This window comes from Saimiri boliviensis, chromosome 14, assembly GCF_048565385.1.
Source record: "Saimiri boliviensis isolate mSaiBol1 chromosome 14, mSaiBol1.pri, whole genome shotgun sequence".
In the NCBI taxonomy this organism is placed as follows: domain Eukaryota; kingdom Metazoa; phylum Chordata; class Mammalia; order Primates; family Cebidae; genus Saimiri; species Saimiri boliviensis.
In genome coordinates, this window is record NC_133462.1 from 10,013,709 (window position 1) to 10,032,617 (window position 18,909).

An 18,909-nucleotide genomic window follows, 5' to 3' on the forward strand; every position below is an offset into this window, starting at 1 on the left:
GGAGGTTAAGGCTGCAGTGAGCTATGATTATGCCGCCGTACTACAGCCTGGGCAACAGAGTGAGACCCTGAGTCTAAAAATATACACACACACACATAACACACGCACACATACACACACACAACACACACACACATACACACACACACAGTGCTGGGAAAATACACACACACACACCACACACACACACATACACACACACACACACACACACACACACACACACAGTGCTGGGATTACAGACATGAGCCACTATGCCTGGTTTGGGCTCTTTCCTGATCCATGCTTTATGCATCCACTCAGGACCGAGTATTTACTGAGCATTTGCAAACTGTGGCGCACAGGGGTACACGGGGAGGATACAGCAGTGGGTGAGGCAGGCACAGCCTCTGCCTCCCTGGGGGTTTAGAGTCTACCAAGGAGACAGACGTGAGGCAAAGAAACCAGAAACAAATACAACTCTTTGCTGTGACAAATGCTGTGGATGCTGCGGGAAATGGAAAAGTTCCTTTTTAACGTTCCCTTTCTTGTCAAAGAATACATCGTTAAGTGTGCTAATAACTTTGTTAAGCCCTATCCTATGTAGCTGTTAGACATGCCATGCTTACAGGCACGTAGTACATTCTACGTCCTTGTATTTTAACCATGATATCTGTGCTGGACATGCTTACAGGCATGTCCCAGCTCTCCATTGCTTTTACCTGTTTAGAAAAGTTTTAAGTCATCAGTCAATTGGGTTTTAGTTTAGATTGTGAGGTCCAGCTCCAGCCAACGGAGATCAGACAGAGCAGTAAGAACAACCCCAAATGCGTAAGGAATAAATTTGCATATTTCCCTTTGTTCACTGTACTCTCATGGCAACATGGCTAGCGAGGGTCCCCTTCCTGCAGTCCAGGAAGAAAAAAATTGCATTGCTGAAAGGTCCTCTGTCTCAGTGCTGATTTTTCTTTGTGGCACCGAGCATCTATTTCCAACATCTATTTCCAACAGATGTGTCCCAGGAATAACTAGGGCAAGGTCACTTTTGATAGAGAGGTCGGGGAGGATCCTCTGAGAAATGACAGGTGAGCTGACACCTGGAGGAACAGAAGGATGAGGGAGATTCGAGAGGAGCTGGAGGTCTGGGGGCGGGGGATGCTTCTAGGCAGGAGAAGTTGATGTGGAAAGGGGCTGAGATGAAAAAAGCTAGATGTGCTCAAGGAAGAGGTAGAACCCAGATGGCTGGGGCCAGGCTGGGCACAGTGGCTCATGCCTATAACCCCAGTGTTTTGGGAGGCTGGGCAGGAGGATGGCTTAAGCTTAGGAGTTTGAGACCAGCCTGGGCCACATAGTGATACCTTGTCTTCACAAAAAGTGAGTAGGAGTGAGGTCACAGAGATGCATGGTGAGGTGGATGAGACCGGGCTCTGCAGAGCCTCCTTTAGATTCTAAACAGAAGGCCAGGTGCACTGGCTCATGCCTGTACTCCAAGTACTTTGGCAGCCTGAGGTGGGCAGATCACCTGAGGTCAGGAGTTCAAGAGCAGTCTGGTCACCATGGTGAAACCCCATCTCGACTACAAATACAAAAATTAGTTCCACATAATGGTGCATGCCTGTAATCTCAGCTACCCAGGAGGCTGAGGCAGGAGAACCACTTGAACCTGGGAGGTAGAGGTTGCAGTGAGCTGAGATCATACCACTGCACTCCAGCCTGGGCAACAGAGTGAGACTCTGTTTGAAAAAATAATAACAATAAAATAAGATAAATGCCACTAGAAGCCACGGAAGGGATTAAAGTGAGGAGAGGTGGGACCGCTGTGTGTCTCACACCTGTAATCCTAGCGCTTTGCGGGTCAGAACAGGCAGATTGCCTGAGGTCAGGAGTTCAAGACCAGCCTGGCCAACATGGTAAAATCCCATGTCTACTAAAAATACAAAAAAAAAAAAAAAAAAAAAAAAAAATTAGCTGGCCCTCGTGGCAGGTGCTTGCAACCCCCTCAGGAGACTGAGGCAGGAGATTCATTTGAACTCAGGAGGCAGAGGTTGCAGTGAACTGAGATTGCACCATTGCACTCCAGCCTGGGCAACAGAGCAAAATTCCATCAAAAAAAAAAAAAGTGAGGAGGAGTGGCATGTATTAATTGAAAATCCTCCATCACCTTTAGAATACAATCCATAGTCCATACCATGGCCTTCCCTCAAAGCTGATTTCTTACCTTCCTTCCCCTCCCTCCATCCCTTTTCACCGTTCCCTGCAGAAGCCAAGCTTGCTTGCACCTCAAGGCATCTGCACTTGCTCGTCTCTTTGCCTGGGATGATCCCTCCATTCCCAGATATTTGGGTGACTTGCTTCCGTGTGCAATCAAGAGTTTGGTGCAAGTTCAAAGAATTGGAAGCAACTGATGGTCTGGAATGTTAATTATGCACAGACCCAGTCACAGATATTAATAGAAAATATTCTAGGGGAGGTTCAAAACAATTATTCAACTGTAAAACAAGCCCTAATAGCCAGACACCCACGTCTGGAACATCCAGGTGGGGACCAAATTACACCTTGGGCACTGGCATGTTCAGACACTTGGTGAACCCTCTGACCTGAGCCCTGGGGTGGTTGGGACCAGCATCCTGCCACTGCCCCTGTTCCTTGGCTGGTAAGAAAAACAGTTGCTGTGGTTTTGGAGTCAAACCACAGGCAAATATAGGGGTAGTTTTTCTTTCTTTCTTTCTTTTTTTTTTTTTTTTTGAGACAGAGTTTCGCTCTTGTTGCCCAGGCTGGAGTGCAATAGTGTGATCTCTGCTCCCTGTAACCTCCCCCTCCTGGGTTCAAGTGATTCTCTTGCCTCAGCCTCTCAAGTAGCTGGATTGCAGGCATGCACCACCACAACTGGCTAGTTTTGTGTTTTTAATACAGACAGGCTTTCTCCATGTTGGTCAGGCTGGTCTCGAACTCCCGACCTCAGGTGATCCACCTGCCTTGGCCTCCCAATGTGCTGGGATTACAGGTGTGAGCCACCGCACCCATTCAGGGGTAGTTTTTTCAATGATCAAATGAGGGAGAATAAACCCCACCTTGGAATCTTACACCTGCAGCAGATGCTAGAAAGCACTGTGTGAATGTCAGAAGAATGTCAAGAGATCTTCATTACTATTTTCGGAGACAGCACACAAGCTAGATTGTTTTTTTTTTTTTGAGATTAAGTCTTGCTCTTGTCCCTCAGGCTGGCGTGCAGTGGCACGACCTTAGCTCACTGCAACCTCCGCCTCCCCGGTACAAGCAATTCTCCTGCCTCAGCCTCCCGAGTAGGTGGGATTACAGGGATGAGCCATCACACTCAGCTAATTTTTTGTCTTTTTAGTAGAGACAAGGTTTCACCATCTTGGCCAGGTTGGTTTCAAACTTGCAACCCCAAGTGATCCACCTGCCTGGGCCTCCCAAAATGCTGCAATTACAGGCGTGAGCCACCACACCTGGCCAAGCCAGGTATTTTATTTACAATTTACGGAGATGGGGGAGAGACAAATTTTGCCACCTTGACTCCCTGCAATGTCATGCTTATCTTCCTTCCTGGCCCAAAACCCCAATTCCTACACCCTAATCGGTTCATTAACCACCAGCTTTCATTTTGACCCTTCTCCCCAAGATTCAAATTCAATGAATAATTTTTGGCTTACAAAATTATTCTAAGATCCAGACAGGCAGAAGATTATAATGCCAAAAAGAGCCTGCCCTGGAGCCTGACCACCTGGGCTTTGATGCTTTGCCTCTCACTACCTTTGTGACTCCAAGAAAGTACTGAGTTTCCTGGGTCTCAGTCCTCATTCGCACAGTGGAGGGGATGGTGGTCACTGCTGCTGCTTCAGAATGTCAGTGTAGTTCACAGATGCTTGGTGGGTAGAATAATGCCCACCCAACACAAACCTGTCCATGCCCTGATCCCTAGAATTGATGAATATGCCAGGTCGCGGGGCCAGTCATGGTAGCTCACACTTGCCGTCCCAGCACTTGGGGAAGCTGAAACAGGAGGATCACTCGAGCTCAGGAGTTTGAGATCAACTTGAGCAACATATTGACACCCATTTCTACAAAAAAAAATCTTAAAATTAAAAATATATATACTATGCAGCCATAAAAAACGATGAGTTCGTGTCCTTTGCGGGGACATGGATGAATCTGGAAACCATCATTCTCAGCAAACTGGCACAAGAACAGAAAACCAAACACTGCATGTTCTCACTTATAGGTGGGTGTTGAACAATGAGAACATATGGGCACGGGAAGGGTAACATCACACACTGGGGTAGGTTGTGGGGGTGGGGGCCTAGGGGAGGGACAGTGGGGAGTGGGGAGGTTGGGGAGGGATAACACTGGGAGAAATACCTGATGTAGGAGACAGCAAACCACCAAGGCATGTGTGTACCTATGCAACCATCCTGCAAGATCTGCACATGTACCCCAGAACTTAAAGTAGATTTAAAAAAAAAAACATTTTTTTTTTAAGTAGCCAGCATGGTGGCACATGCCTGCAGTCCTAGCTACTTGGGAGGCTGAGGGACAAGGGCTGGTTGAGTCCAGGACGTCCAGATCAGCTTAGGCAACATAGTGAGACCCCTACCTACAAAAAAAAAAAAAAAAATCTTTTAAAAAAATTAGCTAGTGTGGTGGTGAAGAAGGAAATTAAATAATAGCAATAATAGTACAGACAAAACCTTCTAATTTATAGTTGCTATAGAATAAAGTAAATTTTGGAGGGCAGGGCGGGCGGGGCGGGGGTCGAGCTGGGGCTGGGCTGGCACTGCAGCTGGAGATGCCGTCAGGCCGCGACGGCCCTCAGCAGCCAAGAGCTCTGCATCAAAGGCACCGGGGGAAAGTGAATGCCAAAGACAGAAGATTTTGATGACACACCACTGAATTTCTTTGTTGGGAATACACATTATGAACCCTTTCTGGAGCCTTTCTACAAGCTCTGTATGCAAACGACCTGAAGGGGAAGAGAAGACATTCACAGGGGACGTGAAAACCAGTCCTCCACGAACCGCACCAAAGAAACAGCTGCATTCTATTCCCAAAGATGCTTTGCCCGTAACTAAGCCTACATCTGCCCCAGGAGCGCAGTCAACAAACAGCACGCATGCGTCCTATGGACCCTTCTACCTGGAATACTCGCTTCTTGCAGAATTTACCTTGGTTGTGAAGCAGAAAGTATTGGGTGTCTATGTGCAGCCATCTTATCGCTCTGCATTAATGTGGTTTGGAGTAATATTCATACGGCATGGACTTTACCAAGATGGCGTATTTAAGTTCACAGTTTACATCCCTGATAACTATCCAGATGCTGACTGTCCACGCTTGGTGTTTGATATTCCCAACTTTCACCCGTTAGTTGATCCCACCTCAGGTGAGCTGGATGTGAAGAGAGCATTTGTGAAATGGAGGCGGAACCATAATCATGTTTGGCAGGTATTCATGTATGCAAGGAGTTTTCTACAAGATTGAAACAGCAAGCCCCCTGAACCCAGAGGCTGTAGTACTGTATGAAAAGGGTATTCAGCTTTTTAAAAGTCAAGTGGTTGACAGCGTCAAGGTGTGCACTGCTCGTTTGTTTGACCAGCCTAAAATAGAAGACCCCTATGCAATTAGCTTATCTCCATGGAATCCTTCTGTACATGATGGAGCCAGAGAAAAGATGCTGACTCAGAAAAAGAAGCCTGAGGAACAGCACAATAAAAGTGTTCATGCTGCTGTCATGGGTAAAGCCTGGCTCAGTACGGCCTTTCAGTAAAGAAGAGAAAACAGTGAAGGCTTAAGAGATGGTGAATCTGGTGCACCGTGCGCTTTCCCGCTGGACTCTGGCCTAGTTCAAGCTGACCAATGGCAGAGGACTGTCTGAAGAGTAAAGCTGTGTGAACAATGACCGATTGCCAGTGTTTTCCATGTATGCATAGGTTCTAACAGCAGGTTTTGGAAACCTCTCTCTGAGTAATGCATTACTTCTGCCAGAAGTGTCTTAGGGTGGTTATCTAGTTCAGTACTCCAAATTATTGTGGACCTTGAGGCTTAAGTATTTTTCTGAATATAATGCTAAAGGTAAGTTGCATTGATTTAAACTAATAGAGCAGACAGAATTCAGCACTACTTAATAGTTTGTAAATCAGTGGTTTCAGTTGTATATATGTTAGGAAATGGAGAGAGACAGAGAGAGAGAGAGCAGGGTCCACAGCTCAGCACTTTTAAGTGGAAGATCATTTGAATCTCAAGTCTTCAGCCTGCACTGATTTATAGCCTGTACTGTCTTACTGATTTATAAACTGAAATCACTGAGAAATGTTTTTAGTTGAGTGAGAAGAAACCAGAACACTTGTTCCTAGTGTTGTGTTATTTTTTTAAGCAAATTACTCACTGTGTTTTTATGGCAGGAGGGAGAAAAAGTGTTAAAATGGTTTCTAATGAAGTCAGATATTGAAATGATGAATGACTAATGTGTTTAGTAGAGACAAAACAAACCAATAAATGATTGTTCTTTGCCATTTAAAAAAATAAAAAATAAAGTAAATGTTGCTGTGTTCTGTGCTGTTTAATATGAAACCTAACCCCCAGCTCTGCTTAAAATTAACAAACTCCCTATAAAACCTACTTTATCTATTCTCCTCACATTCTCAGCAACGTTCCCAGGCATCTCAAGACTCCAGTTTTTCTTGCTGACCAGCTGCAAGATCACAGGGCAAGATAACACCCAAAGAATGTACAATGCGTTTCTCAAAATGCTATTTCTCAAATGTAACATACATCACAAGACATGTTACAAATTAATTAACTGTTCTTTATTCTGCCTTCTGTAAACCTGTTAGCTGCTACATCATCCTGGATGTATAAAAGTACTCCATTTTGGCCAGGTGCGGTGGCTCATGCCTGTAATCCCAGCACTTTGGGAGGCCGAGGTGGGCAGATCACAAGGTCAGGAGATTGAAACCATCCTGGCTAACATGGTGAAACCCCATCTCTACTAAAAATACAAAAATTAGCGGGACGTGGTGGTGGGTGCCTGCAGTCCCAACTACTTGGGAGGCTGAGGCAGAAGAATCACTTGAACCCAGGAGGCGGAGGTTGCAGTGAGCCAAGAAAGCGCCACTGCACTCCAGCCTTGGTGACAGAGTAAGACTCCAACTCAAAAAAAAAGAAAAAGAAAAAGAAAAGAAAAGTACCCCATCTTCTTTCTCTAAGGCTCATTCTTGGGATGCTAATCCTCTGAGTCAGTGGCCACCTTAATAAAATCCTCCCATTTCACCCGTTGGTCTCTCGGGTCCCCTGGATATTCTGTAACAGTGGCACATGCCTGTAGTCCTGGCTACTTAAGAGGCTGAAGCAGGAGGATCGCTTGCACCAAGGGGTTCGAGGCTTCAGTGAGCTATGATCCAGCTTGGGTGACAGAGCCAGACCCTGTCTCCTCCCCCTCCCCACAAAAAAAAAAAAATGAAGTGTGGAGGACTTGGCAGACGTCATAAAGTTAAGAACCTTGAGATGGGTCTGGATTACCCAGATGGACCTAATGTTCATCACAAGGGCCCTTGTAAGAGAGGTGGGAGAGTCAGTAATCCAGGTGTGACAGCAGAAAGCAGAGATCAGACTTACACCAGGAAGAGGCCACGAGCCAAAGAATGCAGGCGGCCTTTAGAAGCTGGAAGAAGCCAGCAAGCAGATTCTCTCCTAGACCCTCCAGGAGGAATGCAGCCTGGCTGATATCCTGATCTTAGGCCCAGTGAGACTCTTGATTTACAGAACTGTAAGAGAACAAGTGTGTGTTAAGTCGGTTAGGTGTGTGGGGATTTGTTACAGCTGCTGCAGGAAACTAACACACACACAGGGCTGAAAACCCTGCCTGGCACGTAAAACATACTTTCTCAATACCAATCGTTACCATTTTCATTATCACTGCCCCATTTGAATCAGCCATCCTGGAAGAGGTGTGGAGCAGAGGTGTCTAACTTTACGATCCCTCTCAAGCCAGCTGTGTGATTCCATGGGACACATGCACAGCTCAGAGTCCTCATCTCCACAATGGACAAATACATAAGTGGTTGCGGCTTCGGAAAAGGGCGGCCTGTATATGAATTTCTGCTCATCCATGTGACGTTGAGAGTGTGATAGAATGTATTTGACGCTCAGCTTTCTTTTCTATATAGGAGACCACTGAAATTTATCTTGTAGGATTGTTTAAGAATGAAATGATACAATGTAAGCAGAGTTCTTGGCATGTGCTGAGTGCTCAACAAATAATCATGGTAAACATGGGCTGGGCATGGTGGCTCATGCCTGTAATCCCAGCTTTTTGGGAGGCCGAGGTGGGAAGATCACTTGTGTTCAGGAGTTCAAGACCAGCCTGGACAACATAGTGAGACTCCATCTCTACAAAAATTTAAAAATTAGCTGAGCATGATGCTGTACACCTGTAGTCCCAGCTACTGAGGAGGCTGAGGCAGGAGGATCACTTGAACCCAGGAGATTGAGGCTGCAGTGAGCTATGATTGCACCACCGCACTCCAGCCTCAGTGACAGAGCAAGATCTCATTTCTTAAATTAAAAAAAAAAATAACTTGTTTATGTGATAAATATTTGTTGTGTTCCTACTATGCAGAGTTGTTGGTAGACTGGACAGGTGAAGTTCCTGCTTGCATGAGGCTAATATTTTACTAGGATAGTGAAGACAAAAGACAAATAAGACTTTCTGACCAGGTGCAGTGGCTCACGCCTGTAATTCCAGCACTTTGGTAGGCCAAGGTGGGCAGATCACTTGAGGCCAGGAGTTCAAGACCAGCCTAGCCAACATGGTGAAACCCCATCTCTACTAAAAATACAAAAATTAGCCAGGCATGGGGACACATGCCTGTAATCCCAACTATTTGAGAGGCTAAGGCACAAGAGTCATTCGAACCCAGGAGGTGGAGGTTGCAGTGAGCTGAGATGGCACCACTGCATTCCAGCCTGGGCAATACAGCGAGACTCGGTATCAAAAAAAAAAAAAAAAAAAAAAAAGAAAAGAAAAGAAAAGAAATGAGGCTTTCCATGTGGGGTGGTGACAAGTTCCTGGAACTAGATAATGGTGATGATTGTGCAACATTGTAAATATAGTTATGGCCACTAAATTGTGCACTTTAAAAATAGTTAAAATGCTAATCTTATGTTATGTGTATTCTATCACAATAAACAAAACCAAAATCATTTCAGAATATGAAAAGTGTAATAAAAATAATAATTAACGGGAACATAAATGACAGTGACTGATAGACGTCTCCTTTAGGTGGTCAGGGAAGGCCTCTCTGAGCAGGTGAAATCTGAACCAAAACCTAGAGTCAGCCACACACAGTCTGAGGAGGCATTCCAGGCAGAGGGATCAGTAAGGGCAAAGTTGCTGATGTGGGAAAGTGCGCCATGTCCTGAAGCCGTAGAAGGGAAATCCACATGGCCTGGACCGTTCATTTTCCCCCTTAGCCTGGGCCTCCCGCATGCGCAGTGCCCCCTTTACGCTTGGGCGGTGAGCATGCGCGGTGCGTTTACTGGCGTTGTGCACATGCGCATCGGAGACTCTCTTCCCTTTCCAGCGGAATGCCCCCGGAAGGTCAGACTCTACCATTTTGTCTCTTAATGCGCATGCCCAGGCTCATTCGCCCAATCCTTGCGGTTTTTTTTTTTTTTCTTTTTTTAGTCAGACGGAATCTCGCACTGTCGCTTGGGCTGGACTGCAAGGGCACAGTCTTGGCTCAGTGTAACCTCTGGCCCCCAAGTTCAAGTGAGTCTCCTATCTCAGTCTCCCGAGTAGCTGGGATTACAGGCGCCTGCCACCACAGCCGGCTAATTTTTGTTTGTTTATTTATTTATTTATTTACTTAGTGGAGACGGGGCTTAACTCTGTTGGCCAGGCTGGTCTTGAACGCCTGACATCGTGATCCACCCGCCTTGACCTCCCAAAGTGCTGGGATTACAGGCGTGAGCCACCGTGCCCTGCCAATCCCTGAGATTTTATTGGAAGCTGCTGACTACCAATTCTGGAATGAGTGCAGGTGGGGGAAGGAAAAGAGTGCAAATTTAAGTCATTTGGAGCCTTGTAGTTCTCAGTTAAGACACTGCAGCTGTATCCCACATACACAAAGCATTTTCCTGAGTGGGCATGTGAGAAGCCACTGATACCAATCACCTCAGGAAGTGGGAACCAGGGGCAAATAGGAGACTTCTTTCCATTTAAGTTTTTATCACAGATGTGTGTGACTTATGTCATTAAAAACAATTTAATTTATATATATATATATGCCTAGAACGTCAGAGTTGAAATATTCCCAGCTCAAAGAAACAATAAATGTTGGAAGCAATGGATATCCCAAATACCCTGATTTGATCATTACACACTATATACATGTATCAAAATATCACATCAGTGGCTCATACCTGTAATCCCAGCACTTTGGGAGGCTAAGGTGGGAGGATTACTTGAATCCAGGAGTTTGAGACCAGCCTGGGCAACATAGTGAGACCCCATTTCAAATAAATAAATAAGGAAAAAGAAAAAAATCACATGTATCTCATAGATATGTACAATTATTATGTATCAATAAAACATTTTAAAAACTAATTATATGTGTATCTTTGCACATATATGTGTATATACATGTACATGCCTGTATGCATGATAGATGTGTATATATTTATACATAATATACACACATCATATGTGCACATATACAGGTATATACATGCACATATGCTCACATGCAAACACGCAGAGTTAAAATTTTTTTTAAAAAAAAGATAGAGGCCAGGTGAGGTGGCTCATGCCTGTAATCCTAACACTTTGAGAGGCTGAGGCAGGCACATCATGAGGTCAGGAGTTCGAGACCAGGCTGACCAACATAGTGAAACCCCGTCTCTACTAAAAATATAAAAGTTAGCTGGGCATGGTGGTGCACACCTGTAATTCCAGCTACTCAGGAGGCTGAGGCAGGAGAATTGCTTGAACCCAGGAGGCGGAGGTTGCAGTGAGCCAAAATGGTGCCACTGCACTCCAGCCTGGGTGACAGAGCAAGACTCTATCAAAAAAGAAGGAAAGAACATCCTGAGTACAGCAATAGGAGGCAGTTTAAAATCACAAAATGAAAAATCTACAAAAATGAGATGGGTGTCATAGAAATTGATTAATTTTATGGGGTAGTTACTGACTTACCAAATTTATTGAGTATCTATAGAGCAAAGTGCGGTGCCAGGGGCCACTTAGTGTTCCATAGTGATTAAGAGCCTGTGTGGATGTTTTGCTGGTGTCTGGCGGAGTGACATTTAATAAGGTACTTCACAGCTTACCCCTCTGTAAAATGGTGATGCTAATAATCAGATCTACTTCATAGAGTTCCCGGGAGGATTAAATTGGATGAAAGAAACAAAATGCTTAAGAGAATGTGTGCTAGAGATATTTCACAATAAATGTTGGCCATTTATGACGATGATGGTAACATTCAACATGCTAGACCTGCAGTAATACACTGATTAAGCAAACGTTTTGAGAATGTTCTAATTCGCTTCTTTTGCTTTTGTTATTTATGCCTTTTAAATTTTCCTGAAAATATTACCTTCTGAGAAATTTTTTCCCTGCTTAATGATACTCTTCTTTGATAATATTCCCTCATCCATTCATCCATCAACCATCCTTTTACTAACCCTTCTTTCATCATCCATCCATCCATCCACCCACCCATGTATCCTTCCACCCATTCTTCCATCCATTCCTCCATCTATCCATCTTTCCATCCATCTTCTTCCATCATCCATTCATCCATCCGTCAACTCATGCACCCATTCATCCGTCCACTCATTCTTCCATCTATCAATTCTCCCATCCTTTTGCCAGTCTTTCACCATCCACTTATCTATCAATTCATTTATCTTTCTAGTCATCCATTATTCATTCAATCCATCCTCTTATCCATCCATAAGCTATTCATCCAATAAGTATTTAAGAACCCCACGATTCATAAGAAACTGTGTCAAGTACCAAGAGGAGCCAGATATGATTTCTGCCCTCAACAACCAGAGATAAATCCTTTCATCTATCCTTCGATTTATTTCATCCAGTCCTCCATCCATCCTTCCATTCATCCATTCTTACACCATTCATCCATTCTTCTATCCACACATCCTTCCCTTCATTCTTTTTTCTTTTTTTGTTGTTGCTATTGTTTTTACCAGATCACAGTTCAAATTCCCTTCATTCTTTAATCATCCATTAAACCACCACCAGTCCAGTAAGTATTCGAGAATCCTATCATGTATAAGGAAATGCAGTGGGTACCAAGAGGAACCAGACATAATTTCTGTCCTCAAACACTTAGAGGTAAGACATTGGCACCAGTATCTGCCACCCAATATGGAAAATAATGGCAGCCACAACTGGTAGTATTAAGGCACTGATAGGGTGCCCAAGAGGCAGCTTAGCCCACAGCCTTGGTTCTCTGGTTCTCTAAAGCCACAACAATGTCACAGTGGACCAATGAGAAGATAATAGCACACAAACAACCAGAGTTCAAATCCAACCTCTCCCATGTATAAACTGGGTGGCCTTGGGAAGGTCACTTCACCTTTCTGAACTCCAAATCAATATTCCTATCTGTTTAGTAGAGATAATATCTCAACTATAGAAGCCATTGTGATGATGACAGGCACACGTGGGCTGTAAGGTCACTGGAGTATAGTGTACCTTCAAAATCATGAGTCCATCTGCTTCTCAGCAAAAATGACCCCATGTCTGAAACAAGACTTCAGTGTGAGTCTTCCCCCAACCTCTAAGACCACACACAAACCTCTCCTATTACATATTTAGGCTGCCTTTGGAGGGAAAAGCAGCAGGATCTCAGTAAGCTCTTTTTGAATCTCAACTTTCTTTTACTTCAAGTAAGGAGAGTAAGCCTTACCTGGAGAAATGCGGCAAAAATTGACAGAACCATAAAGATTCTAATCCACTGCCCAGAATTTAATAAGTAATTCATCCAGTCTCTTAAAGGGAACACATTTGTTCCCTTTTCTTCAGTTTCTGCCAAACTTGGGGTACAGGCAACCTTCCGTAGCATTACATCGTCAGATAATCTGGTTTAACCCATTTCTTTGAGTTTATTAACAGAGAAAGGGCCCCACCTGCAAGACTCCACCTTCCCTACTTTCTCTGGCTTTCCCCTTCCAGAACCAATATGACAGCCACCAGCTACTTCTGGTTCTTGAGCACTTGAAATGGGAAAGTCCAGATTGTTCTATGTTGTACATGTAAAATACTGATTCTGAAGACAAAAATATAGGAAAAAGAATGTAAAATGTCTCATGAATAATTGTTTGTATTTATTATGTGTTGAAAGGATTATTTAGATATCCATGGGTTCCCCAAAACATATTATTAAAATCAATTGCATTTATCATTTCTTACTTAGGTGTTTCTGCTATAAAACTTGCCATAATTTATGTGGCTCACATCCTATTTCTAGCACATAATACTGCTCTAAACCTTCCTTCCTTGCGATGGGAGCCCCCAGACCCCCACTTCTCACACCCTCCCAAGTTTCCAGGTCAAAATGTACCTTTGAGAAAGTCCTTCTGAGCCCTAGCTCTCCACGGTCTCTCTAACGTTCTGCTCCCAAGAGCTCTGGATTATCTGTGGATTGGCTGAATGGCTTTGCCCCCAGCCTGTCTGTAGGACGGCAGCTTCTTTAAGGAGGGTTCTTCATCAGTGGTTACTGTCAGAAGGCAGAGATCAGCTGTGGTTAATTTATGATGGCTAGAGATAAGCCAATGCATATCCACGAAGCCCATAAAATTCAGTCAAGTGTACGCCGATGGGGCCTTGCAGGGGCTGGAGGCAAGGACAAGCATATTAATAAGCAGAGGAGAGAATGCTCCCAGAAATGCAGCTGAGGAGCTGGAGAGGTTTCAGCTGAACAATAAAAGACTGAGAGCCCTAGAATTATCTAGCAAGAAGGCAAGTGTGGGATAATTGAAACTAGCCTTCTGAAATATGTCATTTAGTTTTGTGTTTTTTTGAGACAGAGTCTCGGTCACCCAGGCTGGTATGATCTCGGCTCACTGCCACTATCACCTCCCAGATTCAAATGATTCTTCTGCCTCAGCCTCCTGAGTAGCTGGGATTACAAGTGCCCACCACCATGCCTGGCTAATTTTTTAAATTTTTAATAGAGACGGGGTTTCACCATGTTGGCCAGTCTGGTCTCAAACCCCTGACCTCAGGTGATCTGCCCTCCTCGACCTTCCAAAGTGCTGGGAGTACAGGCCATAATTTTTAAATGATTCTTTACCATCCTGGAATATTGCAAAGAAGTCCACAAGCCTTCTCTTGGGATCTTTCAGAGTTGCCCACATGTTACAGCTGACCTTCCTTCCTTGCGATGGGAGCCTCCAGACCCCACTTCTCACACCCTCCCAAGTTTCCCGGTCAAAATGTACCTTTGAGAAAGTCCTTCTGGGCCTGAACTTTCTCCACGGTCTCTCTTAAAGTTCTGCTCCCAAGAGCTCTGGATTATCTGGGGATTGGCTGAACGGTTTTGCCCCCAGCCTGTCTGTAGGACGGCAGCTTCTCTAAGGAGGGTTCTTCATCAGTGGTTACTGTCAGAAGGCAGTTTGAATGAGATCAGCTGTGGTTAAAAACACCTTGGTTTTACAGATAAGGGAATCAAGGCACAGCTGGGCTCAGGGACTTGGCGAACCTCAGACAGCAAATTGTTGAGGGCTTGACCCAGTGTATCCGGGGCTCTTTGCTTGTTGGTTCTTTGGTGCTGCATCCCCATGTCCCAGGCTTGGGTGTTTTTCAGAATAAGAGGCTTGCAGGAAAATTTGCCGGGCATGGTGGCGTGTGCCTGTAATTCCAGCTACTCGGGAGGCGGAGGCAGGAAAATTGCTTGAACCCAGGAGGTGGAGGTTGCAGTGAGCTGAGAATGCGCCGTTGTGCTCCAGCCTGAGCAACAAGAGAGAAACTCCTTCTCAAAAAAAAAAAAAAAGAGGCTTGCAGGCTGGGGTTTGTCTCATGGCAGCCTCCTCTGCCCTGGCTTCTCTGCCTGTCTCTGCCTTCAGCTCTTTTCACTGGCTGTCTCTCTGGCCCTCCCTGCCACTCTCTTCCTCAGTCTCTCTTTCACCGTCTCTCCTCTCCCCTCTCCCTTTCTCCCTTTGTCCTTACCTCCTTTCCCTTCCTCTTTGAAGCTCTTTCTCTGTCTCTGGGTTTTGCTCAGTGTCTCTCTTTCTGTCTTCCTCTGTCTTCATCCATCAACCTGCTGCTGCTGCTTCTCCTTTTTTTTTTTTTTTTTTTTTTTGGTCAGAGGATGGAGTCTCCCTTTGTCACCCAGGCTAGAGTGCAGTGGCGTTACCTCAGCTCACAGCAACCTCCACCTCCCAGATTCAAGCCATTCTCCTGCCTCAGCCTCCCAAGTAGCTGAGACCATAGGCACATGCCATGACGCCCAGCTAACTCTTGTATTTTTTAGTAGAAATGGGGTTTCACCAGGTTGGCCAGGCTAGTCTCAAACTCCTGACCTCAGCCTCTGAAAGTGCTGGGATTATAGACATGAGCCGTAGTGCCCAGACTGGATCAACCTGCTTCTCTGGCTCTCTTTCTACACACTACTTATTTCAGGGCAGGAATGTGTATCACAATCATCGGAGGGCCTTTAAAAATACAGCCATCAGGCCAGGCACAGTGGTTCATGCCTGTAACCTCAGCACTTTGGGAGGCCAAAGTGGGAGGATCACTTGAGCCCAGGAGTTCAAGACCAGCCTGGGTAATATAGCAAGACCCCAAATCTACAAAAAAAAAAAAAATTAATTAGCCAGGTATGGTGGCATGTGCCTATAGTCCCAGCTACTCAGGAAACTAAGGAAGAAAGATCACTTGAGCTCAGGAGATTGAGGCTGCAGTGAGCTGTGATCATACCACTGCACTCCAGCCAGAGCGAGACCCCATTTTTTTTTGACAGAGTCTCGATTGTTGCCCAGGCTGGAATGCAGTGATGCGATCTCAGCTCAACGGCAACCTCCACCTCCCGGGTTCAAGCAATCCTCCTGCCTCAGCCTCCTGAGTAGCTGGGATTACAGGCATGCACCAGCATGCCCAGCTAATTTGTTGGATCTTTTTGTAGAGATAGGATTTTGCCATGTTGCTCAGGCTGGTTTTGAACCCCTAGGCTCAAGTGATCCTCCCACCTCTGCCTCCCAAAGGCATAAGCCACCACACCTGGCCAATTCAGCATTTAAAAGGGGGAAAATTCTGTCATTTTCAACAACATAGATGAAACTAGAGGACATTCCACTGGTGAAATGCCACATAATCTCTTTTCTATATGGAATCTTAAGAAGTTTAACTCACAGAAGTAGGGACTAGAATGATAATTACCAGAGGCTGGGGGATATTGATCAAAGGATGCAAATTTTCAGTTAAGAAGAATAAGCTGAGGCCGGGTGTGGTGGCTTATGCCTGTAATCCCAGCACTTTGGGAGGCCGAGGCAGGCGGATCACCAGGTCAGGAATTCGAGACTATCTTGGCCAATATGGTGAAACCCCATCTCTACTAAAAATACAAAAATTAGCTGGGTGTGGTGGCACACACCTGTAGTCCCAGCTACTTGGGAGGCTGAGGCAGGAGAATCGCCTGAACCTGGGAGGTGGAGGTTGCAGTGAGCTGACATCATGCCACTACACTCCAGCCTGGATGACAGAGTAAGACTCTGTCTCAAATTAAAAAAAAGAAGAAGAATAAGCTTTAGTGACCTATGGCACAGAATAATGACTATAATAAATAATGATGCATTGTATGTTTCCAAATTGATTTTTTTTTAAGTAGATTTTTTTTAGATGGAGTCTCTTTCTGTCACCCAGACTGGGGCGCAGTGGCACCATTTCAGCTCATTGCAACCTCCACCTCCTGGATTCAAGCAATTCTCAAGCCTCACCCACTCTTTAATGCCCCAGAGAGCCCGATAACACAGACACTATTATCCTGATTTTAGAGAAGAGGAAGTTACGGTTCAGAGAGCATAGTGACGTGGCCAACATCAAGCAGCTGGTAAATTTTTTTACATTCACTTTTCCTTGATTAAACATTTATGGAGCTCCTAGCACTATGCTAGCTGTGGACTTCAAGATATATATATATATATATATATATATATATATATATATATGCCAGGTGTAGTGGTTCACGCCTGTAATTCCAGCACTTTGGGAGGCTGAGGTGGTTGGATCACGAAGTCAGAAGTTTGAGACCAGCCTGGCCAATATGGTGAAACCCCATCTTTACTAAAAGTACAAAAATTACCAAGGCGTTGTGGCATGTGCCTGTAATCCCAGCTACTCAGGAGACTGAGGCAGGAGAATCACTTGAACCCAGGAGGCAGAGGTTGCAGTGAGTCGACATCATGCCATTTCAATCCAGTCTGGGCGACAGAACAAGACTCCGTCTCAGAAAAAAAAAGCCAGGTGTGGTGGCTCATACCAGTAATCTCAGCACTTTGGGAGGTTGAGGCACATGGCTGATCACCTGAGGTCAGGCGTTTGAGACCAGCCTGACCAGTGTGATGAAACCCCGTCTCTACTAAAAATAAAAAAATTAGCTGGGCGTGGTGGCATGTGCCTGTAATTCCAGCTACTCAGGAGGCTGAGGCAGAAGAATCACTTGAACCCAGGAGGCAGAGGTTGCAGTGAGCCAAGATCGCACAATTGCACTACAGCCTGGGCAGCAAGAGTGAAACTCAGTCAAAAAAACAAACAAACAAACAAAAAACATTTAACATGAGCCCTACTCGCTTAACAAAGGTTTAAGTTAAATGTGAGACACGTTGTTGACCAAAGGTGCAGCAAGTCTCTAAAATGTGTTCCTCTGGCTTAATTTTAGCATTTGAAAGATTTTCAAGATTTGTTCAAGCTAGTAATTCTAAATAACATTCTAGAACTATGAAATTCTAGAAATGGGAAAAATTTCTTCTGGATTCCATTCTTCTGTTCATACAAACAAAATTCATGACAATATTAGATTTATTCATTCCTAGCTTATTCATCAATCCTCAGGCATACAGAAATAACAGAAAGACATTACAAACTGGCTGGGCGCAGAGGCTGACGCTTGTAATCCCAGCACTTTGGAAGGCCGAAGCAGAAGGATTGCTTGAGTCCAGGAGTTTGAGAAACTAGTCTGGGAAACAGAGCAAGACACTGCCTCTACAAAAAATAAAATTTAAAAATTAGCCAGGATGGTGATGTGCGCCTGTGGTCCCAGCTACTCAGGAAACTGAGGCAGGAGGCTTGGTGAGCACAGGAGTTTGAGGCTGCAGTGAGCTATGGATCGTGCCACTGCACTCCAGCCTGAGCGATACAGCAAGATTCTGTCTTTATTGACGGAGTCTCTCATTCGGTCACCCAGGCTGGAGTGCAATGGCGCAATCTCGGCTCACTGCAACCTCTGCCTCCCGGGTTCAAGCAGTTCTTCTGCCTCAGCCTCCCAAGTAGCTGAGATTACAGGCATGTCCCATCAAACCCAGCTAATTCTTTTGTATTTTTTTAGTAGAGACGGGGTTTCACCATGTTGGCCAAGCTGGTTTCAAACTCCTGACCTCAAATGATCCGCCCGCCTCAGCCTCCAAAAGTGCTGGGATTACTGGCTGAGCCATTGCGCCTGGCCTCCAGATTCTGTCTTTAAAAGAGAAAGAAATAAAAAATTGACCGCAAATGGGCTGATAAACTCTATTCCTCTATTTTATTCAGTTGCTAAGGGATTTTTGGATCTCGTATGGCTAATAAAGGGAAACTGACTGAAGAAATAACTTGCAGAATGGGACACCGATGACATGCAATGCAATCGTGATTACACGAAACAAAGATGCTAAGGGAAGGACGGGTGGCTCCGCAAATGT

General features: G+C 45.0%; 1 protein-coding gene and 1 pseudogene across 1 annotated transcript in view; one reads left to right on the forward strand and one right to left on the reverse strand.

Moving 5' to 3' along the window:
- Positions 1 to 14,634, reverse strand: part of ELSPBP1 (epididymal sperm binding protein 1) — a 37,182-nt gene extending 22,548 nt beyond the window's left edge. The window contains exon 1 of the mRNA XM_003940296.3: positions 14,461 to 14,634. The gene's annotated coding sequence lies outside the window, so the exon portion shown is untranslated. The remainder of the gene's footprint in view (positions 1 to 14,460) is intronic.
- LOC101039023 (AKT-interacting protein pseudogene) lies at positions 4,915 to 5,786 on the forward strand (annotated as a pseudogene).
- Positions 14,635 to 18,909: the final 4,275 nt, after the last annotated feature.